The following is a 13568-nucleotide window of genomic DNA, read 5'->3' as shown; positions in this document are numbered from 1 at the left end:
CCAGCGTGACCAAGATGGTGAAACCCTGTCTCTACTAAAAATACAAAAAATTAGCCAGGCATGGTGGCGGGTGCCTGTAATCCCGGCTACTTGGGAGGCTGAGGCAGAGAAATGCTTGAACTCGGGAGGCGGAGGTTGCAGAGAGCCGAGATCACGCCACTGCACTCCAGCCTGGGTGACGGAGCGAGACTCTGTCTCAAAAAACAAACAAACAAAAACAACAAAAAAAGAAAGGCACATCTCGCACATGAGCGTGAAAACCCAATAATCACTCTTATGAACTACAAAAGGATCTATTTACTTTACTTGATTTGAATTTTTTCTGAAACAAATTCAGAGAGAGTTTTAAAGTTTTTTGGCTGTAGGACACTTTGTTTTTTATTTTTATTCATTTTCAAAGATAAGCTACAGTCTCTTACTATAATTAAATTTTTACCTATTTCTCATTACATTTTTAGAAGTTGTTGACTTATGGATTTAGATGCTGCATAAAAGTTTACAATAATTAAATCTTCATTGTAGACAGGGGCATTTATCTTGATATAGTGACCATTTTTATAAATTTTTTTGTCCTACCAAAGTGGCAAACTTTCCCCGGTTAATACATAGATAAGCCTTTTCTTCGTATTATTATATATATATATATATTCTAATCTTCCTCCCATTTTGAGACTGTCCCTCATCAAAACAACCTACATCCCAGAGTGGTATGGTTTAAATGTACCCTTTAAAACTCACACTGAAACTTAATCCCCAGTGTGACAGTATTGAGAGATGGGGTCTTTAAGACATGATTGAATTCTGGGCGTGGTGGCTCACACCTGTAATCCCAGCACCTTGGGGGGCTGAGGCGGGAGGATCACCTGAGGTCAGGAGTTCAAGACCAGCCTGACCAACAGGGTGAAACCCCGTCTCTACTAAAAATACAAAATTAGCTGGGTAAGATGGTTCATGCCTGTAATCTCAGCTACTCGGGAGGCTGAGGCAGGAGAATCGTTTGAACCTGGGAGGCGGAGGTTGCAGTGAGCCGAGATTGCACCGAGCCGAGATTGCACCATTGCACTCCAGCCTGGGCAACAAGAGCAAAACTCTGTCTCAAAGAAAACAAAAAAAGACATGATTGCATGAGGGCTCTCCCTCAAGAATGGAATAATCCATCCATGGACTAATGGGTTAATGGATTATTATGTTATCATGGGAGGGGAACTGGTGGCTTTATAAGAAGAGAAAGAGAGACCTGAGCTCATGCTCAGCCCCTTTGCCATGTGATATCCCGTGCTGCCTCGGGACTCTGTAAAGAAGTCCCCAGCAAGAAGGCTGTCACTAGATGTAACCCCTCGACCTTGGACTTAGCCTCCTGATCTGTAGAAAATAAATTCCTTTTCTTTATAAAATACACAGTTTCAGGTATTCTAAGCAACACAAAATGAACTAAGATGTAATAAACAACCAGATGAATTTATAATTTCTACAGTTTGATCCACAGCTTCAATTACAATGTTAGAGTTTCAGATGTTTCTAGATCCTTTCTTAGCACAAAGGAAAATGTAGAATGTGGGGGAACATATTCCTCATAAAACCAACCAATGAAACTTACAAACGTATAACTTGGACAACAGAGGGAGCAGAAGGCTGCTAGATAGAGGTTTTCTTAAAGAATCCCCTGAGGAGCTGGTGAGAAATTCATGTTCCTGGAATCTCCAGATTTGGAAGGTTCAGTGGAAGCAGAAATGGGAATTTCAAGCAAGTACTACAAGTGATGTTGCTGAAGACCCATGTTGACCCCCTTAAACACTACTGTAGGGAAAGGTTTCTCATCTATTACCTCCTCAGGAAAGAAACACTTAAACATCAGGAACACGTATTAACTATTTTTTAGGAAACTTGAGGCTATGTTAACATAACAAATTGGCCTGGCACGGTGGCTCATGCCAGTAATCCCAGCACTTTGGGAGGCCGAGACAGGTGGATCACCTGAGGTCAGGGGTTTGAGACCAGCCTGGCCAACATGATGAAACCCTGTCTCTACTACAAATACCAAAAATTATCTGGGCATAGTGGTGGGCGCCTGTAATCCCAGCTACTAAGTAGGCTGAGACAGGAGAATTGCTTGAACCTGGGAGGCGGAGGTTGCAGTGAGCTGAGATTGCGCTGTTGCACTCCAGCCTGGGCAACAAGAGTGAAACTCCATCCAAAAAAAACCACCACACCAAAAACAAAAAACAAAAAAACCCATAACAAATTAGCTTTAGGTGAATGTTTGTCTTTTTTTCTTTTTTCTTCCAGAGAGACTCAATTTACTAGGCTGATGTTGCTGTCTTTCTTCTCTCCCTCCCTCTTCCTCTATTTTGCCCTTTATATTAGTTTCCTGGGGCTTCGCTAACAAAGTAACACAAACCGGGTGGCTTTCATAACAGAATCTTGGTTTTAATGTAGAGTATTAAAAGCCAGAATTTCCTGAATATAAAGCTGGTATTTCTTTCTTTTCTTTCTTTCTTTTTTTTAAACCATCCTGCTATATCTCTGCTAAAAGGTATGTGTGAGCCAAAAGTTTAAAGAAATGGCAATTTTATATCTTGGTATTTTAATTATTGACAAATAACATTGTTTTCTATCATGTATTTATTTAACAAGTATTTAATGAAATCTGAAATATACTGTCAGGATCAAGAGCTTGGCCCTCTGATAGTTCACTGAAAAATCAACTCACAATAAGGCAGATAATCAGAGAAAGGTCATACAAATTTATTTAACATTATACAAAAGAGCCTACAGAATGAAGACCCAAAAATAAAGGGGAAATTGCCCATTTTTATGCTTAGGTTCAACAAAGTATGGACAGCTGTGTAGAACTGTGATTGGACAAAAAGGGTAAGATCTCCTGCTAATGGACTGAGTGGGAAACCCAGCAAAGTCTGCCTAGATTCTTCTTGGCCTCTCTGAGCATTCAGTCCTTTCTTCTGGCTGTGGGGCTGGCCTCTCTCTGCAATGGGGGTCTTATGACTAAAACCACCTCTGCAAAATTATAACTGAGGGAATTATGACAGTTGTTAGAAATACCAAAATTGTTAGAAATAATTGGTGTGGCAAAGAAAAGTCAGCACGGAGACAAAAGATCTCCCAGCAAGGCAATCTTTACTTTCTGCAGAAAGGGTGCTCAATCGCAGATGGAACAATGGTGAGAGCACACCTGAACAAAGGAAAAGCAGACATATTTATCCCTTGTACATTTGGGTCGTCCTTACTGCTGTGTCCAGCATCCATTGGCTGGAGCTGAACCTCACAATCTTAAACTGATACCCGATTTGCTAATAGCCTAAAACTTTCCTAAATAGGTAAGTGCAAGGAAGAACAAAGAAGTTGCTTACAAAAGGTTTAAGGAAGCAATAACATTTCCAAATAAGGAATGGGCATAGACTGTGAGCTGGAACATGCTTGTGAGCATGTCCAACAGTTACATAGGATAGGGCTTAACAAAGAGTTATTAGCACAAAGCAAGGAGGCTTGAAGAAAGTCTTTACAAGAAACTGCCATTTCTAACACTTATGATTTATTCTTTAACAAGACGGGGAACTTTGAAGAGGAAACTTTTTACTTTCTACAACAGAAAGAAATGAGACCTAACCGACTCCGTCTTGCTTCTAACCTTTAAGCTGTCCTTGTTCACTCCTGGGGATAGGCCGAACTGACTTTGGGAAGGAATTCAGTTCATGGTTTGACTTAGCGGTCATGCAGCCTGGCTCCAAGAGTCTGAACCTCCCCAAATTGCTCCTGGGGATAACATCACTATTGTGAAACCTAAGATCAATGCTGGAGATATTTTGCAGACCCTGCACTGGATGGATCAGCTGACACCACTCAGACCTGGCTCAACCAGTTCTGCCATCCCACCCAGTAACAGAAAACAGCAAGAAAAACTCACTTCAACCCTCTAGGATTCCATCTCCAACCTGACCAATCAGCACTCCCCACTTTGCAACCCCCTGCCGACCAAATTATCTTTAAAAACTCTGATCCACTGAATGCTCAGGGAGACCTATTTGAATAATCATAAAACTCCAGTCTCCTGCACAGCTGGCTCTGTGTGAATTACTCTTTCTCCACTGTAATTCCAATCTTGATAAATCGGCTCTGTCTAGGCAGCAGGCAAGGTGAACACATTGGGCAGTTACATGACCTGTAGTCAAACGAGGCAAGTCAGATAATTTCTCTATGGACAGTTTTTTTTTTTTTTTTTTTTTTAGGCGGAGCCTTGCTCTGTCACCAGGCTGGAGTGCAGTGGTGTGATCTTGGCTCACTGCAACCTCCACCTTCCAGGTTCAAATGATTCCCCTGCTTCAGCCTCCCGAGTAGCTGGGACTACAGGCGCATGCCACCATGACTAGCTATGTGGCCAATTGTTACACAGAAAAACAGAGAGAAAATTAGAGTAATATTTTTAGGTTTTATGGCTGGCATTGTGGAAAAGGGGTTCTGGTTTCTATGAACCGCCTTGGGGAAGAGGGATAATAATTTCTATGGCCCACTTTAAAGTTCATATGGAACCAAAAAAGAGCCTGCATTGCCAAGTAAATCCAATCCTAAGCCAAAAGAACAAAGCTGGAGGCATCATGCTACCTGACTTCAAACTATACTACAAGGCTACAGTAACCAAAACAGCATGGTACTGGTACCAAAACAGAGATATAGACCAATGGAACAGAACAGAGCCCTCAGAAATAATGCCGCATATCTACAACTATCTGATCTTTGACAAACCTGACAAAAACAAGCAATGGGGAAAGGATTCCCTACTTAATAAACGGTGCTGGGAAAACTGGCTAGCCATATGTAGAAAGCTGAAACTGGATCCCTTTCTTACACCTTATACAAACATTAATTCAAGATGGATTAAAGACTTACATGTTAGACCTAAAACCATAAAAACCCTAGAAGAAAACCTAGGCAATACCATTCAGGACATAGGTATGGGCAAGGACTTCATGTCTAAAACACCAAAAGCAATGGCAACAAAAGCCAAAATTGACAAATGGGATCTAATTAAACTAAAGAGCTTCTGCACAGCAAAAGAAACTACCATCAGAGTGAACAGGCAACCTACAGAATGGGAGAAAATTCTTGCAACCTACTCCTCTGACAAAGGGCTAATATCCAGACTCTACAATGAACTCAAACAAATTTACAAGAAGAAAACAAACAACCCCATCAAAAAGTGGGTGAAGGATATGAACAGACACTTCTCAAAAGAAGACATTTATGCAGTCAAAAAGCACATGATAAAATGCTCATCATCACTGGCCATCAGAGAAATGCAAATCAAAACCACAGTGAGATACCATCTCACACCAGTTAGAATGGCAATCATTAAAAAGTTAGGAAACAACAGGTGCTGGAGAGGATGTGGAGAAATAGGAACACTTTTACACTGTTGGTGGGACTGTAAGCTAGTTCAACCATTGTGGAAGTCAGTGTGGTGATTCCTCAGGGATCTAGAACTAGAAATACCATTTGACCCAGCTATTCCATTACTGAGTATATACCCAAAGGATTATAAATCATGCTGCTATAAAGACACATGCACACGTATATTTATTGTGGCACTATTCACAATAGCAAAGACTTGGAACCAACCCAAATGTCCATCAATGATAGACTGGATTAAGAAAATGTGGCACATATACACCATGGAATACTATGCAGCCATAAAAAATGATGAGTTCATGTCCTTTGTAGGGACATGGATGAAGCTGGAAACCATCATTCTCAGCAAACTATCGCAAGGACAAAAAACCAAACACCACATGTTCTCACTCATAGGTGGGAACTGAACAATGAGAACACATGGACACAGGAAGTGGAACATCACACACTGGGGCCTGTTGTGGGATGGGGGGAGTGGGGAGGGATAGCATTAGGGGATATATCTAATGCTAAATGATGACTTAATGGGTGCAGCACACCAACATGGCCCATGTATACCTATGTAACAAACCTGCACATTGTGCACATGTACCCTAAAACTTAAAGTATAATAATAATAAAATAAGAAAAAATAATGTCTATGGCCCACTTTCGGGCAGAATGGGTCTGGGAGACAGGAGGTCAGGAGAAGATCAGAGAAAAAACTTTTGATTCTGAGGCCTTCATTTGTTTTCTGAGCCTCAACAATACTAGGCACTGAAGTAGAAGCTGGTGATATAGAGAAAAACAAAGCACATTCACTCTTGGGAAATATTTCTGAGTGAGGCAACTTAAATCAGATAAACTAATAATTACCTAAATTGTGTGTGCCCAGAGTGTGCAGAAAAGAGAGAAATTAGTTCTGTGTGTACATCTTGCCCTGAGCTTCATAGGCCTTCTTCCCTTATTCTCTGAAAAACTATGTCCCTCTTAAGTGAAGCCACCCCAGAACTTGAGATTACTTTCCTCACATGACCATAAGCTTTTGTACCAACCTTCGTTCCAGCCACTTACTTCTTACCTTCATATAAACTATTGTTTGCTCTCTACTCCCTCTGCTCTTGGTATGAACTCACTGTTCTGAGCAATAATCTGTGTTGTATGCCTTTTGGAAAAGAACAAAGCAGGTTATTTGGAAAGGGTGTTTCTCGTGTTCCCAAATAGATCCTTATAAGGTCAATCTATGTTGGCTCCACTGGTCAAGTTAAAAGAACACTGTCCTTTCTGGAGCATCTTTGTTCTTTGTTCCTTTACTTGAGTTACATATCCATAATATAAGAACACTGATCTTTTGATATTCAGCTAACAAAAATTTGTTGGGCATCTGTTATGTGCCTAGATCAGTTTTAAGTGCTGGGTATACAGCAGTGAATCATGATGATAAGAATCATAACAAAACAGAAAAAGATCTTGTCTTCCTAGAGCTTATATGAGAGTGAAAGAAGTAGACAATACTCAAACATAAATCTATGATATAGTTTTAGATAGTAACAAGTTCTATGAAGAAACATTAAACAGGATAAAGGGACAGAAACAAAAGATGCTTAGAGATATCAGGGAGGTGTCTTTGAACAGGTGACACTTAAGCAGAGACCTGAATAAAGTAAGGGAGTAAAGTGTGGCTTTCTGAGAGAAGAGTATAGCTGTGAGTAGTTGTGGAGGGGAGATCATCTAGAAAAGAGGAAAATATTTGATTCTGCTATTTTGTGTTCCTGGTGTTCTTTGTTTCTTTGGTACAACTGTGGTTTGAGACTGGACTTCATGGGGGCCTGCTTTCACATGGGTTACACGTGATGAGCTGACTGGGTTGAGTGACCCTAGAAGAGCAGGGGAAATTTGATCCCAGGTCTTCGTGTATTAAGTGAAGTTGTCATTCCAGCAGGCACTGCAGAGCGTGGAAGCTCAGAATTTGAACCTGGGTAATAAATCAGCTGAGTTATATGGTAGATGTCAGAGATCTCCATTTTACTTGGTAAGTAGCTGCGAAGACTGAGGGACATTTTAGAGGTGATAAAAATGTACTGTGTTAAAGTGACTTCCCATAATAGGTAATGATGCATTAAGATTTTTTTCCCTTCTGTTTTACCATATATTTTTCTGATTTAAAATTTAAAGGAAATGTTGATTAAGTGCCTTTCATGTACCAGGCATTTTACATATGTGTCTCATTTAATCCTCACGATAATGAGGAAAGAAGGCTCAGAGAGGTTAAGTAACTTGTCCAAGATCACACAGATAGTAAGCCGCAGAACCAACATTGAAACCCAAGTCATTGAAACTTCAAAGCCTATGAGTTCCTGCTTACACAACAGAGCTTTTCTCAGGCAGGGAGTTTTAGCTAAATTAGCCGGTAGGACATTTTCCTCTGAACTTAAAGTTAAAAAATGTCTCTCAAAGGAGGTTCCTCAAATCTTTGTATTGTATTGTGGGTTGAAGCAGAGGGAACTAGGAATGTTTGATAGGCAGCTATTTTCTAAGTTGATCTTGAGGTAAGTTCATAACATTGAAGGGAAGTGCCAATTGAATAATAATTTTCACACCACAGAGATGTCCTCTTTTGAAAGATAAAGGCTGACCCTGTTTGACAATATCTCTCACATGTGTTTTTTGCATCTCCTCATCCCAACTCTGCATCTATCGAACTTGAATGAGGAGCCAGAGAGATCAGGTTGAGGATATTATGTCTTAAGAGAATTACCACAGTTTAGCTTGACTCCTGGCAGAATCTGGATTTGAGTGTGCAATTCAAACACAAATATGTTTTAAGCATCTCCCGTAATTACTAATTGCTCGTTCATTTCTTATATTTTCATCAATGAGTGGTGTCATTTCCCCAACAGTGGTTTGAACTAGAAACCTTGGTGGTGTTCTAGATTTCTTCATCTCCTGAATCCTTGCATATTAGATAGTTACCAAATCCTGTCAAGTCCTATTTCTTAGATCCAGAATCTACTAAGGTGTAGTTAACATGAATCCAGAGTTCAGACCCCAAACTAGCTACTTACTAGTAAGTTAATGAACTTTTGTGCATCCATTTCCTTATCTTTAAATAATACTGTATTAGTTTCCAATGACTGTTATAAGAAATTACCCCAACTCTGGTGGCTTAAAACAATACAAATTCAGTGAATAACATCTAGTATTTGAGAGCACAAAAGGGTGACTACAGGCAACAATAATTTATTGTACATTTAAAAATAACTAAAAGAGCTGGGTACGGTGGCTTACACCTGTAATCCCAGCACTTTGGGAGTCCAAGGTGGGCGGATCACCTGAGGTCAGGAGTTCGAGACCAGCTTGGCCAATGTCGTGAGACCCCATCTCTACTAAAAATACAAAAATTAGCCGGGCATGGTGGTGCACACCTGTAATTACAGCTACTCAGGAGGCTGAGGCAAGAGGCAGACCTTGCAGTGAACCGAGATCGTACCACTGCACTCCAGCCTGGGCAACAGAGCAAGACTCCATCTCAAAAACAAACAAACAAACAAAAAACAAAACTAAAAGAGTGTAATTGGTATGTTTGTAACACAAAGAAATGATAAATGCTTGAGGTGACGGATACCCCATTTACCCTGATGTGATGATTACACATTGTATGCCTGTATTGGTCTCATGTATCCCATAAATATACATACCCACTATGTACCTATAAAAATCAAAAATTAAAAAACCCACAAATTTATTATCTCATGGTTCTAGAGGTCAGAAGCCTAAAATAGGTCTCACTGGGCTAAAATTAAGGTGTTGGTAGGGCTGCATTCCTTCTGGAGGTTCTAGGTGAAACTGCCATTTGCTTGCTTTTCCATTTCTAGAGGCTGCCTGTATTCCTTGGTTCATGGCCCCTTTCTGTCCTTAAAGCCAGCAGTGGCTGGTTGAAACTTTCTCACATGGCATCACTCGAACACAGACTCTTCTTCGGCTTCCCTCTTTCACTGTAAGGAGGCTTATGGTTTCACTGGGCCCATCTGGGTAATTCGGGATACTCTCCCTAGTTTAAAATCAAATGACAAGTAAACTTCGTTTCCTACACAACCTTAATTCTCCTTTTGCATATTGACAGTTTCCAGGGATTAGGACATGAGCATCTTTGGGGGACATTATTCTGTCTACCATAGCTGCCTATCTCATAGGGCTATTGAGAGGATTCAATGAGTTTTAGGCTATAAAGCACTTTGCACAATGCTTAGCATGATGTAAATAATAAATGTTATCCTTATTGGTGTGAGTATTAGCTTATGTCTTCAGTCTCTCCCTCTTTACCCTTCATACTGGACTCAGAGTTGTATTTCAGGAGACCGGTTTCATCCTATTGTCCTCATCTTTAGTTCTTACTCTGGGTCCTCCTCTGTTCCCCCGCTACACTGTGTTTTCTATACATCAGTTTACCATTCTCGCTCTCTTTCTTTTTTTTTTCTTTTTTTTTGAGATGGAGTCTCACTCTGTCCCGCAGGCTGGAGGGCAGTGGTGCAATCTCAGCTCACTGCAACCTTTGCCTCCCCGGTTCAAGCGATTCTCCTGCCTCAGCCTCCTGAGTAGCTGGGATTACAGGCATGTGCCATCACGCCTGGCTAATTTTTTGTATTTTTAGTAGAGACAGGGTTTCACTGTGTTAGCCAGCATGGCTCGATCTCCTGACTTCATGCCCCACCACCCGCCTTGGCCTCCCAAAGTGCTGGGATTACAGGAGTGAACCACCGTGCCCGGCCTCTCTCTCTCTCTCTTTTTTTTTTTTTGAGACACAGTCTCACTCTGTTGCCCAGGCTGGAGTGCAGTGATGCTATCTCAGCTCACTGCAACCTCTGCCTCTGCCTCCCGGTTCAAGCAATTCTGCCTCAGCCTCCCGAGTAGCTGGGACTACAGGCGCACTCCACTGCGCCCAGCTTATTTTGTATTTTTGTAGAGACAGGGTCTCAAACATTCTGACCTCAAGTGATCAGCCCACCTCGGCCTCCCAAAGTGTTGGGATTACGGGCGTGAGCCACCACACCCGGCCTCAACTTACTATTCTCTAATTGTTGACTTACCTGTCTTCCACCAGAATGTAAGTGATTGTGTCAAAGTGTGGTGCATGAACCAGCAACATTGGCGTCACTTGGAAGGATGTTAGAAATGCAAAATCTAAGCCTCTGCACCCCACCCCCAACCCCACTTTTGCATCAAATGAATCAAAATTTGCTTTTTAACAAGATCTCCAAGTGATTCACATGTCCGTTAAAGTTTGAAAAATATTGTTCTGAAATATAACTGCCTGATAAATTGTAGGCACTCAATAAATGTTTATTGAATAAAATAAAAATTATACCAGGCACTTGTGTTAGATGGGAGAAGCACAGAAATAACAGGCATGGTTTTCCACAGCTCGTTGAATGATTCTGCTCTTATATTTCTTCATGTCTTTGGATAGCCTACATGATGGTCATCTCAGAATGGTTTCAAGGTGCAAGCTTGAGCTCCTATGAAATTACACAGAGGCATCACATAGTTCAGATAGGCAAGGAATTTTTAATCTGTTTTGCTTACCACCATATCCTAACACCTGGGATAATGCCAGGCATATAAGCAGATGCTTCATAAATATTGTTGAATGAGTGAATCCGTGTGTTTTTTGTTTGTTTGTTTGTTTGAGATGGAGTCTTGTTCTGTCGCTCAGGCTAGGGTGCAGTGGCACGATCTTGGCTCACTGCAACCTCCGCCTCCTGGGTTCAAGCGATTCTCCTGCCTCAGCCTCCCAAATATCTGGGATTACAGGTGCCTGCCACCGCACCTCGCTAATTTTTGTATTTTTAGTAGAGATGGGGGTTTCAGCATGTTGGCCAGGCTGGTCTCGAACTCCTGACCTTGTGATCCACCTGCTTCAGTCTCCCAAAGTGCTGGTATTACAGGTATGAGCCACTGCGCCTGGCCGGCCATGTGTTTCTTTTTCCCCCAGTGGGAAACTTCACCACAAGAGGGACCCATTTTCAGCTCAAATCCATGCAAGAAGGTATTTCTTTCACCAAAAAGCCTCAAGATATACCATGCTTTTCTCCTTGTTCCACCACAGGAGACTGCTAATCACTAAGAACAAACAGGCAGCTGCTCTGGAAAGTAAATGTTTAAATAAGAAAGAGGGAGAGAAAGCTTCAGGGTTTGTCACCAAAGAGAGAATGTGGGAGTTCAGTCAGGCTGGTGGGAAAAATTTTAAGATGAAATTATAGGAATGAAACACAAACCCTCTTGGAAGGCCTGGGGGTTTGTGTAAAGTGTTTGGCTGAAGACAGCTGAACTCCCTTAAAAGCGTAGGGTGTAGATACATAGGAATATAGAGTAGTTTATCTAAATAGCTTGTTTACTCATGTGGTCCTAAGACCAACCTTTAATCAACCACGGGTGCATAATTTCTGTCTACTGGTGGATCGGCAACCAGGTCAATTACCCTGTAACAGTGTTTACTCAAGACCTTTGTCATTTAATCCATACTGAATAAATGTGAGCTTTGCTGGCTGAACGGGGCCACAGCTGCTACTCTTTACAGCACCTTCCTTGGTATCTGTGAGGGGCCCGGACCCTTAGCCAGACTGACAAGCAGAATATCTGTGTCAGTGTACGTTATTCATCCGTCATTGGGTCAGTGTCTGTAGGATGGACCCCCGCAAGAGAAGCCATTTGCTGGCCAACAATTCACATAGTAAGCAGGAGAATTCTTCATGGCAAAACTATTGGCAAAGTCTCCGTTATGAAAGTGTCCCTTGAATATACATTGAAACAGCTATTAAAAGTACAGGTTCTGGTCCAAGAAAACAGGGCAGATTGTACTGGGATGAAAACAGCGTAAGACTCAGAAGAGTGGATCAGCAGATCATAAACAGTGAAAGAAGATTTGAAATCTGGTGTAACAGTTCCAGTGGCTAAGACTTTTACCAGTTCCTTGGTGATGAGAAAATGGAAATTAATGCCAAACCTATCTCAGTAGATACGGAACTGTGTGCATGCTACTGGAGCTGTGCAGTAAACTCTACATGGTTCTCATGCCATAGTCATTCTTTTTGTTGTTGTTGTTTTGTTCTTTTTTTTTTTTTTTTTTTTTAGATAGAAAGCGATTTGCCCACTTTGGCCTCCCAAAGTGCTGGGATTATAGGCGTGAGCCACTGTGCCTGGCCCCATAGTCACTCTTAATGAATTGTTTGCTGTTGTCATCAAGCCCTGAATTAAACTGTACCTACAAGTATCGGCCTGGGTGAACACAGGTGACAGATGCTCAATGCTGAGATACAGGATAACTCCCTGTCCTCACTGGTTTAATGATGTTTGTTTTTCTCTAAGAATGTATTTGCAATATGTCTGCATATCTGTTCTCTGCTTAGAAAACACTGTGTCTTGACTCTCAGCTCTAAGTTCACTTTTATATCTTCTTTTACAGCCAGCATAAATGTCACCCTTTCCCAAGTCTTTCCTGACTCTCCCAAGGAGTTATTTTGACACTATCTCTGCCATCCCATAGCCTTTGTACATACCTCTCTTATAATACAGTTACTTAGTTACCTGATCATCTCTCTAGATAAACTGCCAACTACTACAGCTATAGGCTGCACCTGATTCTCCTTTAATCTTCCCCCTGACTCCCAGAGATCACCAGCATGTAGTAGGCACCTGTAAATGCTCGTAAGTAGACCTTGGTCTCATCACCAGGACAGGCAGCCAAGCCTCATTGGTTCTTGGAAGATGTTAGTTAAGGGACAGTTGACTTGCTGTGGGCAAACATCTGGCCTTTAATTATTTAGCTGGTTAAATAGACTGTGATTGTCTCTGGTTGGTAGTTGCTATCTTTTTTACAGGAGAAATCAATCTGCTGATATATCAGTTAGAAGACAATGTTATAGATAATGCTTATACATGGTGACCTAGTTGCCAACTGCATTGTATAAGCTAACAGTATCATAACACTTTGGATTAGAAAACTTATTATCATTATTATTAAGAAATCATTTCAATTTTTATTGCTGGAAGGACTTCATCTGGAATAGAGGCCCAACTAAAATGAATCAAAATTCTGCCTTTAGAAAGCTATTCAGCTTAATCATTTTGAAGACATGCCAATGGCAAACTACAAATTTAACTAAGGGTAT

General features: G+C 41.2%; 1 protein-coding gene and 1 pseudogene across 3 annotated transcripts in view; one reads left to right on the top strand and one right to left on the bottom strand.

Moving 5' to 3' along the window:
* Window positions 1-13568, top strand: part of CPNE4 (copine 4) — a 747750-nt gene that overhangs the window by 4642 nt on the left and 729540 nt on the right. The gene's annotated exons all lie outside the window — the stretch shown is intronic.
* On the bottom strand, window positions 218-293 carry LOC115934242 (uncharacterized; annotated as a pseudogene).

Source organism: Gorilla gorilla, chromosome 2 (genome assembly GCF_029281585.2).
Source record: "Gorilla gorilla gorilla isolate KB3781 chromosome 2, NHGRI_mGorGor1-v2.1_pri, whole genome shotgun sequence".
NCBI classification, from domain to species: Eukaryota; Metazoa; Chordata; class Mammalia; order Primates; family Hominidae; genus Gorilla; species Gorilla gorilla.
The sequence above is the reverse complement of the archived record's forward strand: the minus strand, read 5'-3'. Positions and strand labels throughout refer to the sequence as shown.